General features: G+C 44.6%; 1 protein-coding gene across 1 annotated transcript in view; it reads right to left on the reverse strand.

The window, feature by feature from the left end:
• IGSF5 (immunoglobulin superfamily member 5) overlaps positions 1 to 12,718 on the reverse strand; it is a 678,183-nt gene that overhangs the window by 19,394 nt on the left and 646,071 nt on the right. The window lies entirely within an intron of this gene.

Consider the following 12,718-nt stretch of genomic DNA (forward strand, 5'->3'; position numbering starts at 1 on the left):
GGCACCAACTTGGCATCATCATCCTTTGTCTGAACAAGCATATAAGGTCACAGGTGGATTACTGTAAGTCTAACTATGAGTACAAATTGGACACATCCACCAAGGCCAGTCACAAGGCCATCTTCACATATGTCTGCAATCTCAGAGACAACAAACCAACCCAACCTGTAATGGTGGTCAATCAGACCACATACACACAACATAGCTATAGCTAACCTGCTGCAGATAGGTTTAGAGCAAACATCACCCCCATTGCTCAGCATCACTATAGGTGGATATGCACAGTATCCACACTACTCCCCTTATCACCAGTGAGCAGGTACATATTGCCTAGGGAAAGGCAACAAATGTAAGTATCCATGGGACCTGATAACATCCCTGTCCCCATCCTACATGAACTCAGGCATGTGATCCCAGCTCCATTACACACTGTAGTCACACCAAGCCTCAGTACCATCCACACCCCATCCACATGGAAGATGGCCACTGTCATCCCTCTACACAGACATGATGAGGAAATGAGAATTATGCAATTAACTGGCCCTCATTGGGTGGAATATAACACATCAGGACCAGGAGTGCAATGCAAGCTGATACTGTGCTGATAGATTACTGGGTATGGTGTGGTTGTGAGTGGTGGCTACCGGTATTCAATGTAGATGTGCAGGTTCTGTACATACTGTTGCCAAATCTATGAGGTCCTGTGATGTGTTTCCTTGTTTATGTCTACCAGGTGCAATGTCACATCAGTGAATGTTAACTTTCTCAGCAGCTGAGACAAATATAATCATAGAAGCCATACTACAGAACTATGCCATAATGTTTGGCTGGTGCCAGCAACATCTGTGGGAAAGGACTGCCCTGTGGGACGACCTTGTCCACAGGGTAAACAATGTTGGCCTGCACACAAATACATACGAGCAGGTCCAGCATCGTGCAACCAACTTTGGGTCTATATTAGTCTAACAAAAAATGAAATGCACGAATCCACTTTGAGCGACACAAACTGAGCAAATGCCACAGATATCGAACCACAAAAATAAAAAAAGTAACACATGAAAATTTTCACTAACTGCACCCCCCACACCCCTGCTACTTAAATATACCAACTCCGAGATTGCACTCCACTGAAGTAAAGGGAAGAATTCTCTATGGCGATTTCCATTCATTCCTTCGATATTTGTGACATTCGCTCATTTTGTGTCACTCTAATTAGATTTGCACATTCTGGTTTTCATTCAGATAATATAGACCCTCAACTTTATGTGCCATGCCCGGCAAAGGGCTGCTGCTGTGGCCAGGGACCACACTGCCACAGGTGGGGGCCCAGCCATGCAGGCCCCACTGACACCCACTGAGGAGCTCCTCGCCAACCCTGGGGCACCCATCCCAGTACATCATCAGGGTACATACTCCCCACATGCTGGAGGTGGGTGGCACCCAGACAATGGATGAGGACCATGCAGTTAAAGCCCCAGTGGAGATTACTAGATTAGTGTAGCAGACATACTTGTATCTGTAGTGCACCTACATGCATGTGTCAGGTCAGATTGCACTTATGAATGGGGTTTTCTAATGCACAAAAGTGCACATCTATGATGAAGGACAGCAAATTGTGTAGTATTGGGGTTGTACTGTAAATGTGCAGACATGCTGCATCCATCCTGTACCAATGCCACATGTGAGTCTGCTGACAATACCTCTCTCTCACAACTACCTAGGTCCCTCTGGTTTGCATGTGAGACAGCAGCCTGAAGCTGGTGAGTATGGAATTATTCCATTGTGGTTTGCCAATACCCCAGGCATGCAAAGGGCATGCAATTTACCATGCACACAACTGTCACGCATAGCCATATTGCATTATGTGCATGTTCACTTGTGGTGGGGTTAACTGCATTGCATCACAGTGGTAACATAGGGGCCTATTTGAAGAGAATGTAACATTCCTGTCGCATACTTCACAACCTGTCAGTGCAAGACTTCTGGACAGAGACCAACAAAATGGGGGGACAAAAGGCTTAAAGTAGGGACATGTGTGAATCTTTACTCTTATACATGGATATAAACAGTGTACATACCCCTGTTAAGATCCCAGGTGTTTGTGATATATACAAATTGAGACCACAATATATCAGTCCACACCTTTTCTAACCTTTAATGTGACCTATAACATGAACAATTCATTTGTAAAAACCAACCAATCTGTTGGGCACCAAATATGGCGTATACACACTTTACAATAAGCTGGATGCATACGTGAGCACACCCTTCAAATAATATTTTATTGCAGCAGCTTGTGATTTACTGACAATATTCAGTCTGTTTGGATACACACCTGCTATCAAGTAAAGACACTCTGAGTAACACCAAATAACAGTGTGCTGTCCAAGTAGGATATTCATGACATTTGCTCAGTTGCTTGCAACAGCAACAGCCATGACTTGTAGACAGCTTACAAAGCAGCAAAGGGATATCATATTTGAAAGTCAGGAGTAGGGTACAACAACATTACCACAGGATTGTATACTCCATGGAACAGAGTGGAGACAGTCACCAAAAGGTGGACTGAATATGGGATAACAGTGCTGTTGAAAAGAACCTAACTTCCCTCCAAAACTGATGAAAAGACATGTCAAAACCTGGTCATGGAGGCTGCCAGGAGACATACAGCAACACTGAGGGAGTTGCAGGAATTGTTTGCAAGTACTGGTGTTGTGTATTACATGTGTGAACAATCTCCCATATTCTACATAAGTTTGGCCTATGTGGTAGGGTCAGAAGATGAAAGCACTTCCCCACAACAAAAAACATCCAGGGGTGGATAGAATTTTCAATACAGCACATCAAGTCTCCCAAAGGCATGTGTAAAAATGTGTTATGGTGTAATGAGACTATGAATCAACCTCACAGCCACAATACCAGAAGGTACATGTGGTGCACAAGCAACACGTGTCTTCACCTGAAGACCACCATCACCATAGTGAATCATGCTAGTGGCATTGGTCTGCTGTGGGGATGCTGTTCTTATGCCAGAACTTGGCCTGTAGTCATGGTGGTGAGAATTCTAAACAGTTCCAAATAACATTCACGTCTGGCCCAAATCCTTCAGGCATCTGCAAGAACACCCGAGGATGGGGAGGGGTGTCAGCCTTCAACATGACAAAGACCCAAAGCATACATCCAAAGCTACCTAAGACTGGCTCCACCGGAACACCCTCATGGTTATGGATTGTCCCAGCCAGAGCCTAAACCTAAACCCGATAGAAAAACCCCAGTGTGACCTGATGAGGGCTGGGCATATGAGCTGCCCTTGCAATCTGACAGATTTGGGGGACCTTTGCAAGGAAGAGTGGCCAAATAATGGTAAATCAAGATGTGTCATGCTGATAGACACCTTCTCAAAAAGTTAATGCTGTAAGTCACTTACAAGGTGCTTCAGCAAAGTAGCATTTTAAGGGTGTGCACACTTATGCAACCACCATATCATACATATTTCATTCAATATATTTTACATGTAACACATTTGTTTGTTTATCAATTGGATTGCACAAGTCATATGTCACATGAAAAGTGGGTAATATTTTTGAATGCATTATTGTGGTCTCATTTTATATATTACATGAACATGGCATGTTAACAGGGGTGGGTACACTTATCATATTCACTGCAAGCTTAGAAGATTGGTGGTGTAACAGGATTTGTGTGACCATACATTTACTGCTGGTTTGGAGGTCTGAACCTCAAATATATGTAATTAATTAGTGACATCACTCCTCAGATCATCCCGGTTATGTATCAAACAAACACAGGGGTTATGAGAAACAGAGCAACATATGAGCCAGACATCTACACATTCTGCAAGGATCTGTACAGTTGTGAGGTATGTCCTGTAGTGGTTACCACTGTGCTATACAGGAGAACAGCAATGATGTGTACATGGGTCTAGTCTGTGCTGGGGAAGGGCCATCATGTACTAACACTGCTCACATATCACAGAGCTCTATATTATTAGCTTCATGGAGTAAAACTGGCTGCAATGTATGATGTTGAGGGCCGTGTGTCATGCATGTCACCATTTGGGTAATGTGAGGTCTGTGTAACAGATTTGTGCCACCTCACCTGTAAGAGCGTGTGTGTGTGAGTGTGTGTGTGTGTGTGTGTGTGTGTGTATGTGTGTGTGTGTGTGTGTGTGTGTGTGTGTGTGCGTGTGTGTGTGTGTGTGTGTGTGGTCCCTCATGCTTGGAAACCGATGTCAATGTCTCTGCAGACAATGATGATAGGACTAGTGAAGTACAGGTGGGGTTGTCTGAGGCTGAATCTGTGCCATTGGTTGGCATTCCACTGTTGTCCACACCATCCCCACACACAATAATAATGCCCACACATACCCCGTCACCAGTGGCCCCACATACTGGACAGTTGGCAGGTGGTGGCATGGAACAGACAAGTGTGGTGACTATGGCAGGTGTGAGTGTAGGCACTGGCCATAGCCAGAGTGCAGGTGAGGTCCCTCACAGGCAGATGGACAGGGGTGCTTGCAGAAAGACTGCTACAAATCAAGCCACTATCACAAGTGCCACAGCAGATGTCACCAGAAGCATGTTTTGAGCTGTCATGGATGCACAGACACATATTGAATGCAACACCAGACAAATACTCAGGGTGGTGGATGCAACTCTTCCTGATTTACGTGGTGACATACATGACCTTGTTGAGGCCACACATCAAAATACTGAGATCATGAGTAGACGGTGGCATAAGATAGTAGCAATCCTCAACTGTGGCATGTCTGTGCTAGAGTGTGTGGTGGGAGATGGGCATCGGCCATGTGGACGTAGGTCAGCACCAACAACAGCTGAGAGTCTATGGAGCCTTGCACCTTCATACTCCCGTAGTGGTAGTGATACCAGCACTAACAAAGGGGGATTGCTGTCCACATCACACCAGAGCAGGCCATAGCCATGTGGTCCTGGCCGATCCCATCAGGGACACAGATCCAGCAGACAGCAGTCACCATCAGGAAGCAGTACTGAATCTAGCCTTGGGCCTGGTGGTGCCAGTGAGACCACTTGCAGGACCAGTTCCCATGTCCATGGCTGAAGATGATGAACTAGACACCCTGCAACATACAGTCCATAGCTGTCCAACATACCCCTGTGTAGGGCAGCAACATGGTGTGACTGTGTGCATACATACACACACACATCTGTATCACAGGTAGGTCACCTCCAGACACACACAGCCTCTCTGCACAGTCCATCCACTGGATACACCTTCAAGCACACACACATGATGTCAAAACTAAGGCCCAGCCTAAGCCTCTGGCAAACCCACACCACACCCTGTGCATATAATGATACCTGTGCCACATCCCTGTCATCCATACCATCGATGCAGAGACATGCTAATATGGGTCTGATGCACAGGGTGAATATAGTACAGGGTAGTTATGTAATACTGTGTAAGGTGCTGTCTGCTTGCATTTGTTATGGGTACACATACAGGTGTATGTACTTTATTAGCCTGGATGCATTATTGCTGTTAGTACCACGGAATGCAGTCTAATATGTTGTATTCTGTTTGGGCTCCAGGTGTCTGTGTGCCTGCAGGCTGTGGCCCTGCAGACATTACCAAGAGGGAGTATGGCAGAATGGGAATACACTGCCCATGTCATAGGCATGGTACAGCTTTATATGTACATGTACCAGGTGTGTATGCATGCAACAGTGTGTGAGAGACACTGTTGTCAGACAGTGTGACCTTGCATACATACTCCTTGTCAAAGAAAGGTAGCCTTCAGACATGTCACCTCAGTGTTGTGTAGTACCACAGGCTCATACATACAGAACAGGCTATTGCAGTACTGTCAGCAGGTCCCTCACAAGCGTAGCCTTTACATTAACTGTAACAGATTCACCTGTCAACACCTGTTGGCCCTGCCATTTCTTTCCCATACACTCAACCCTGATGCAGTTGATGAGGGCATGCATGATACTGTGTATGGCAGGTTTGTGGTACATATTCCTGAGTTCACAAGGAGACAATATATGATATATCCTTTGCATACATACAGTTAGGAGTGACACAAGGGATGTGCATACAGTAACACAAACACAGTTGGCAATAGGCAGATTAGTAAACATACATATCCACTTTGATGTACTGTAGTACTACATACACATGACATGTCCCGCACAGATTATATGCATGGGACATAACCCACTACCTCTTACAACACGCAATGTTGTGAATGCCTTCATGGATGGTGAGATAACCCACCAGAAATAGCACCTGGAGTCATGTATTGTTCTTACAAGCCTGAACAAGTGATAGGGTAGCAGACATTGTATCAGCATGCTGTTTCAGTCAGGTATGATACCTGATGCTGCCATGTGTGTCACTACACTCATTGTGGCCTATTTGGCAACAATATTGCATACATGGACATTTGTAAGGGACACAGACCACATATAGGTTGCACACATCTGGATATTAGATAGACATCTGTACAGAGGACTGGTATGCCCTGTACAGTGGTTTAACATGCTGCATGTGAGGCAGATGCCGTTACCACACTATATAAAGTAATGCCATCAGGAAGTGGTAAACAGGCATGGATGGTACACACATCAAAATGGAATAAACCAAATATGATATAATCCTCACCCAAACACACACACAGTTGCCAATATTGAGATTAAAACCCAGACCTATCTAGTTATTACTGTTATAGTGTTATGCAGTTATCAGATACACCATGGAGCTTATACGATTTTACCTACTCCCAAGGTACTTCTAAGGTGAATGACATCAGCAAGCCTATTAAAGTAGGGTGAAGGGAAGTGTACAGGGTGGTACACAACTCAAAATGGTATAACCCACACAGTATATGATTCTCACCCAAACACACACACAGTTTCCAGTACTGAGATTAGAGACCCTAACTACCTAGCTATTTTTACTATAGTATTACACAGTTATCAGATGCACCATGGAGTTTATATGATTTCACCTTGTCCCAAGGAACTTCTAAAGTGAATGACATCAACAGGCCTAGTAAAGTAGGGTAATGGGAAGTCTACAGATTCTTGCACCTTCATACTCCCGTAGTGGCAGTGACACAACTCAGAATGGTATAACCCACACAGTATATGATTCTCACATAAACATGCCCAAACAGTTGCCAGTATAGAGATTAGAACCCCTGTCTATCTAGTTATTTTTACTATAGTGTTACGCAGTTATCAGACACGCCACAGAGCTTATATGATTTCACCTTGTCCCAAGGTACTTTTAAATTAAATGACATCAGCAGGCGTAGTAAAGTAGGGTGATGATGGGAAGTGTACAGTGTGGCACACAACTCAAAATGGTATAACTCACGCAGTATATGATACACACACACACACACACACACACACACACACACACACACACACACACACACACACACACACACACTTGCCAGTATTGTGATTAGAATTTCTGCCTATCTAGTTATTTGTACTAGAGTGTTATGCAGTTACCACATGTGCTACAGAGCTTATGGAGTGACAACTGGACAAAGGTGCTGATAACTGCACAGCTGAGGTAAACTATTATAGTTTCCAGAAAGCCTGCCTTCAGTTTTCCCTTAGATCTTGCTAGTCCTTTCACTCTTACACTTCAAATAGCCTAATAGCTTTGCACTTCAACAGGTTTTTGTATCAATTATTCTAGCACATCTGAGAGCCATCAGCAGTAGTCATTCCTCATGGAATTTGCTCCAGTACTTAGCAGTTATGACCACCCCTCCTGGTATGATTAAAGTGCAGTTCTCTGTGCTTTTGCCCATTAACCTGTGCACTTGGGCATTTTGAGGCACTGTTGCAACAGCCTCATGTACACAGACAACCCTCTCCTCTAAACGTCCAACACTCAGACTTGTGATAGATACCCCTATATCACCAAATTGGAAGATATGCACTCTCCAGTGAAGACTGGACTAGCTGGTCAATAGGAGATGGTCAGCACCTGCACCACACTACATGGAACACATAACCCTTCAGAACACCCACTATCACAGCTCTGACATACATAGGTTCATAGGTTGGTACTAGGCTATTGGCCCTAGGGCCTATACAAGCCTAGCCATAACAATTCCCTGTCTATTTCTTCCTACAGTATTTACATCCCTGGACTCCTATCTAGCAGGGTGACTGACATGATCCCCAGGGTGAATTTCCTATTTCTCTTCCAATCATCAAGGTTCCTTTTGAAGAGGGCCAAAGAGGCAATCTGCTTGACATGTATGGGCAGTCTATTCCAGAGTCTGGGGAGTCTCTGGGTCAGGAACCTATCTCTCCAGCATGTTTTGTTCATTGTGATGAGAAGGTTTAGATCCCTGGAGTGTGTGTCTCTGAGGGATTGGAATTTCTTTAAGTGTAGTATGTCCAACAGCTCTGGGTTTGACTTGACCTTGTATGTTAAGCAGAGATTGCCTCTAAGTAGACGATATGTGACAGAGTATAGGTGGAGTTTTTTTAGACAGTCAGCATAGGACATCTGCTTTAGGCCTGTGATTCTTTTAGGGAGGTATTTTTGCAGCCTTTCCAGTTGTTGCAGATGTCTCGAGAGGTACATACCAAATGGGGCATTGTATTCGATAATGGGTCTAATGAGGGTTCAGTACAGTGGGACAATGACCTCCTTTTTTGTAGATGAAAAGCCCTTAGTCATGAGTTGTGCCACATAGAAGGATTTCTTGACTGTTGTGGTGATGTGGTTATCGAAGGTGAGATCACTATCCACCTGTGTCCCTAAGTCTCTTATCACACTTTCAGTGTTTAGTGTACTGCCACCTATGTGTTTTTTCCCCAAAGAGGATAACTATACATTTCTTAGCATTGAGCTTGAGCCCATGGCTCTGGCACCAAGCATCTGTTTCTGAAAAATCCTCTTGTAGAATATCCACATCATTTGGGGATTCAATAATGGCTCCCAATTTGCAGTCATCTGTGAACTTTGTTAGCCAGAGTCCCTTAGTGTCGGCCTGTACTTCAGAGAAGTAGATGCCAAACAAGAGCAGTCACAGGACTGAACCCTGAGGTACTCCACTTGCCATTTGTCTGCAGCTGGATTTTGGAGTCGGCTACTTTTACAGTCTGGGTTCTGCCAGTAAGCCAGTTGGCAACCCATCGAGTGATGTAGGAATTAATGCCCAGCTTAGTAAGTTTATCTATGATTCCAAAGTGGAGGATGGTGTTGAAGGCCTTGGCGAGGTCCGGATAGGTTGTGTGGACCAACTTACCCTTGTCCATGGCTCTGGAGACTGATTCAAAGAAGTCAATCAGGTTCAGGAGACAAGATCAGCCCTTCATGAACCCAAACTGTGTGGCGTCCAGTGTTAGAAGGTTGCCAATGTCTTTGTTTAAAAGTACCATGATAATATGTTCCATGGCCTTGCAGATCAGGCTCATCAGACTGATGGAGCGGTAGTTCCTGGGATCCAAGGTGGATCCCCCCTTGTGAAGTGAAATAACTGTAGCTGTGCACCACTCAGTGGGCACGAAGTCTGAGGTGAGGATATGATTAAACATGACACTTACGTGAGGTGCCAGTACATATTGTAGTTCATGTAGTACACAGCCTGGGATGTCATCTAGTCCCATGGATGCTGTATTCTTAGATTTGGAGAGTCTGTTTTTTACCTCTGTGGCCATTATTACCAGAATTTGGCAATCTTTTGGTATTGAGATGGGCCCTTTAGGGGGTGGGGGGGGTGAAGTTTTCACTGAATCGATCTACCAGGATATTGGCAATATCCTTGGGATCAGTTTATTTAATGCCATTCTGTTGTAGCTCAGAGCAGATCTGAGCATTGCCATTTAGATTATTGACATAACTATAGAATGCCTTGTGGATGTCTTTGGAATCTTTGGCAATTTTATTTTTGTCACTAGCTTTGGAGGATTTTATGAGGGATCTCAGCTTCTTACTAAGGCTGGTAAGGGAGTTTTTTGCATCCTGGGATTTTCCTCCTATCTGCAACAGTTTCTTCCTTTTGTTGTAAAGTTTGTTTATGGCAAGAGACCACCAGATTGGCTTCCTTTTTTGGAGGAGAGAGTCTTGGTTCTATTGGGGATGGCACGATTCATGCATGAGTGGATGTGCTCGTACAGTGCCTTAGTGTAGGATTCAGTAGTCAAACTTTCAGTTCCTGTCTGCATGGGTGTCATGAAGTTTGTCACTTCTGACTTGAGTAGCATGAAGATGGCTTTGGGGAAGTTTTTTTATGGAGGTTTCCTTACTGAGGGATGGGGGTAGGATGTGGATGTCAAGGGTGATTAGCTTATGGTCAGACCTGACCAACTAGGGGGTGACCATAGGTGTGGCGCATCGATTTCCCATGTTGGCAATGACCAGGTCTAGGATATTGGAGCCTCTGGTGAGACTAAGGATTAGTTGATCCAGGGCATTTTAATTTATGCATTCCAAGAACCGATGGACAAAGGTGTTGGTACACGAGTAGTTTTCCCAGTTAATGGCAGGGTAGCTGAAATCACCCAGTATTAGGGTGTTTGGTTGTATCTTAATATTTTCCAGTATGTTTAGAAAGGTGTAGTGACAATCTTGGGGCATGGTGGGGCATCTGCAATTTGGATTGCAGTCTTATCTAGTGTTAGTCGCACCTGGAGAATTTCAGATGCATTGTGTTGGGCAACTATCCTGGTGTTGTGAATATCCTTGGTGAATATGGACACTCCCTCATGTTTAATGTTTCGGTCCTGGTTAGGTGGCCAAAAAGTGTGGTAAATGTTGTATCCTGGTATTGCAGGGGTGATCTCTGGAGCCTTGAACCAGGTCTCAGTTACTGCACAGATATCGATGTTCTCCATTTTTAGGAGTGCTTCGAGAGAGTGCATTTTGAGGTTTAGACTTCTAGCATTGAGTAGCATTACCTTCAGATTTGGTATGCTTGTACCTGTTATGGTGGTGGTTTTGTCCTTTCAACCTTGCCTAAAAAAGGTACTAAAGGGGTGGCAAAAGCCTTAGCCAGTAACCTGAATCCCAGTGGCAACAGGTGCAGACCATCTCTGTCGACCATGTTGTCCCAGGCAGGCAGATACTGGATCCCCTTTGAATGACACCAGAAGCTTAGCTAATTGTTGAAGTCAATCATTTTGTCTTAATACTGTGGTATCATTCTGGGTTAAGGCGGGATGCTACTCAGGGCTGGGGTCATATCTGCCTGGGCCACATGATCCAAGAGCTCTTCCATGTCTCTTTTCATGTAGTCCAGGGAGGTACGTCTCAAGTCATTCACTCCAACATGGACAATGACAGAGTCATATTTGTACTTGTTGTGGAGTGACTTGAGTGCTTGCATTATGTGGCAGATCCTGGCACCCGACAGGCAGCTGAGTGTAACTTTCTCCTTGTTCAGCCTGGTGAGTTGGACATCAGTGTGGCTGACTATAGAGTCACCTATGAATAAAGTGTTGGGTACGTTGTCCTGCCTTAGGGGCTGTTGTTGGGTGGCCCACTGGTGTTGTGAGCTATGTGACACTTTGGTTGTGATCAGTGTTTGCTTTACAGCTTCAGAGGTCCTTCTTGATTGGGCAGGTTACTGTTAAGGGCCTTCACATATGTGGGTTTAGTGTTGCTATATGTTGGTGTTGGTGGTGTGGGTTTAGACAGGCTGTGTGTTGCTTGAGGTGTAGTGTGGGTGTTAACCTTCTCCTCTTGACTGTCTAGCACAATCTTGGGTGGAGAGAGCTTTGCTTCCAGTTTGGCTATGTAAGTGCATCTCTCGCAGGTTGTAGTGTTGAGTGGTAGGAGGAGAGGGTTGTCTATGTACATGAAGCAGTTCCTGCATTGCCCCAGTATGCCCAGATTCACCAGGTGTACAGGAGAAATCACCAGAAGCTGACAATTAGACATGCCTGGTTTGGTGCTTTTTTTTTTTGTAAAGTACAAGAGCTGTTTTCCCTTACCTTAGCAAGGTACTTTGAAATTATAGGCTGTTTATTGCCTACGATTAATTTCTCATTATTAACAAGGAGAGTTGAGTGCTTGTATAAGTTTAAGACTTCCTAGTGCTTTCTGGCAGGTTTTAAAGCAAGTGCCAATACAGTAATCATAGGTGACTCAATAGTGAGACACACAGATGTCCCACTCACTAGGTTGAATATGGAGAAGATAACAGTCAGCTGTCTATCACGTGCCAGAATCCAACACATAACACACCCAGTCAGGTCACTCCACAACAACTACAAGTATCACTCTATCATTGTCCATATGGGTGTGAATGACCTGAGACACACCTCCCTGGACAACATGAAAAGAGATATAGTGAGGTTCTCAGATTATGTGGGCCAGGCAGGTATGACAGTAGCCCTGAGCAGTATACTACCATCACCAAGAATGATAATGCAGCCCAGGTTAAACCTACATCATCCATGGGCAAGAATACAGCTTCCATGGTACACAAAAATATCCCTGGCTGTGGTATACATGAAGTACAAAGAGACCTGGCACCTCATCTGTGTGCCCTGTACAGTCACAGCCTCACCTCAGGCTCTGTCACTCCCAAATGGTGCACTGCTACAGTCATCATTTTCCATAAAGGGGTAGCAACTACAGACACTGGGAATTATAGGCCCATTAGCCTGATGAGTCTGATATGTACAGCTATGGAACGCATCATCAGGGACCTGATCGATAAAGATATAGGCAA

This window comes from Protopterus annectens, chromosome 5.part0 (assembly GCF_019279795.1).
Source record: "Protopterus annectens isolate FY-2018-M chromosome 5.part0, PAN1.0, whole genome shotgun sequence".
Classification (NCBI taxonomy): domain Eukaryota; kingdom Metazoa; phylum Chordata; order Ceratodontiformes; family Protopteridae; genus Protopterus; species Protopterus annectens.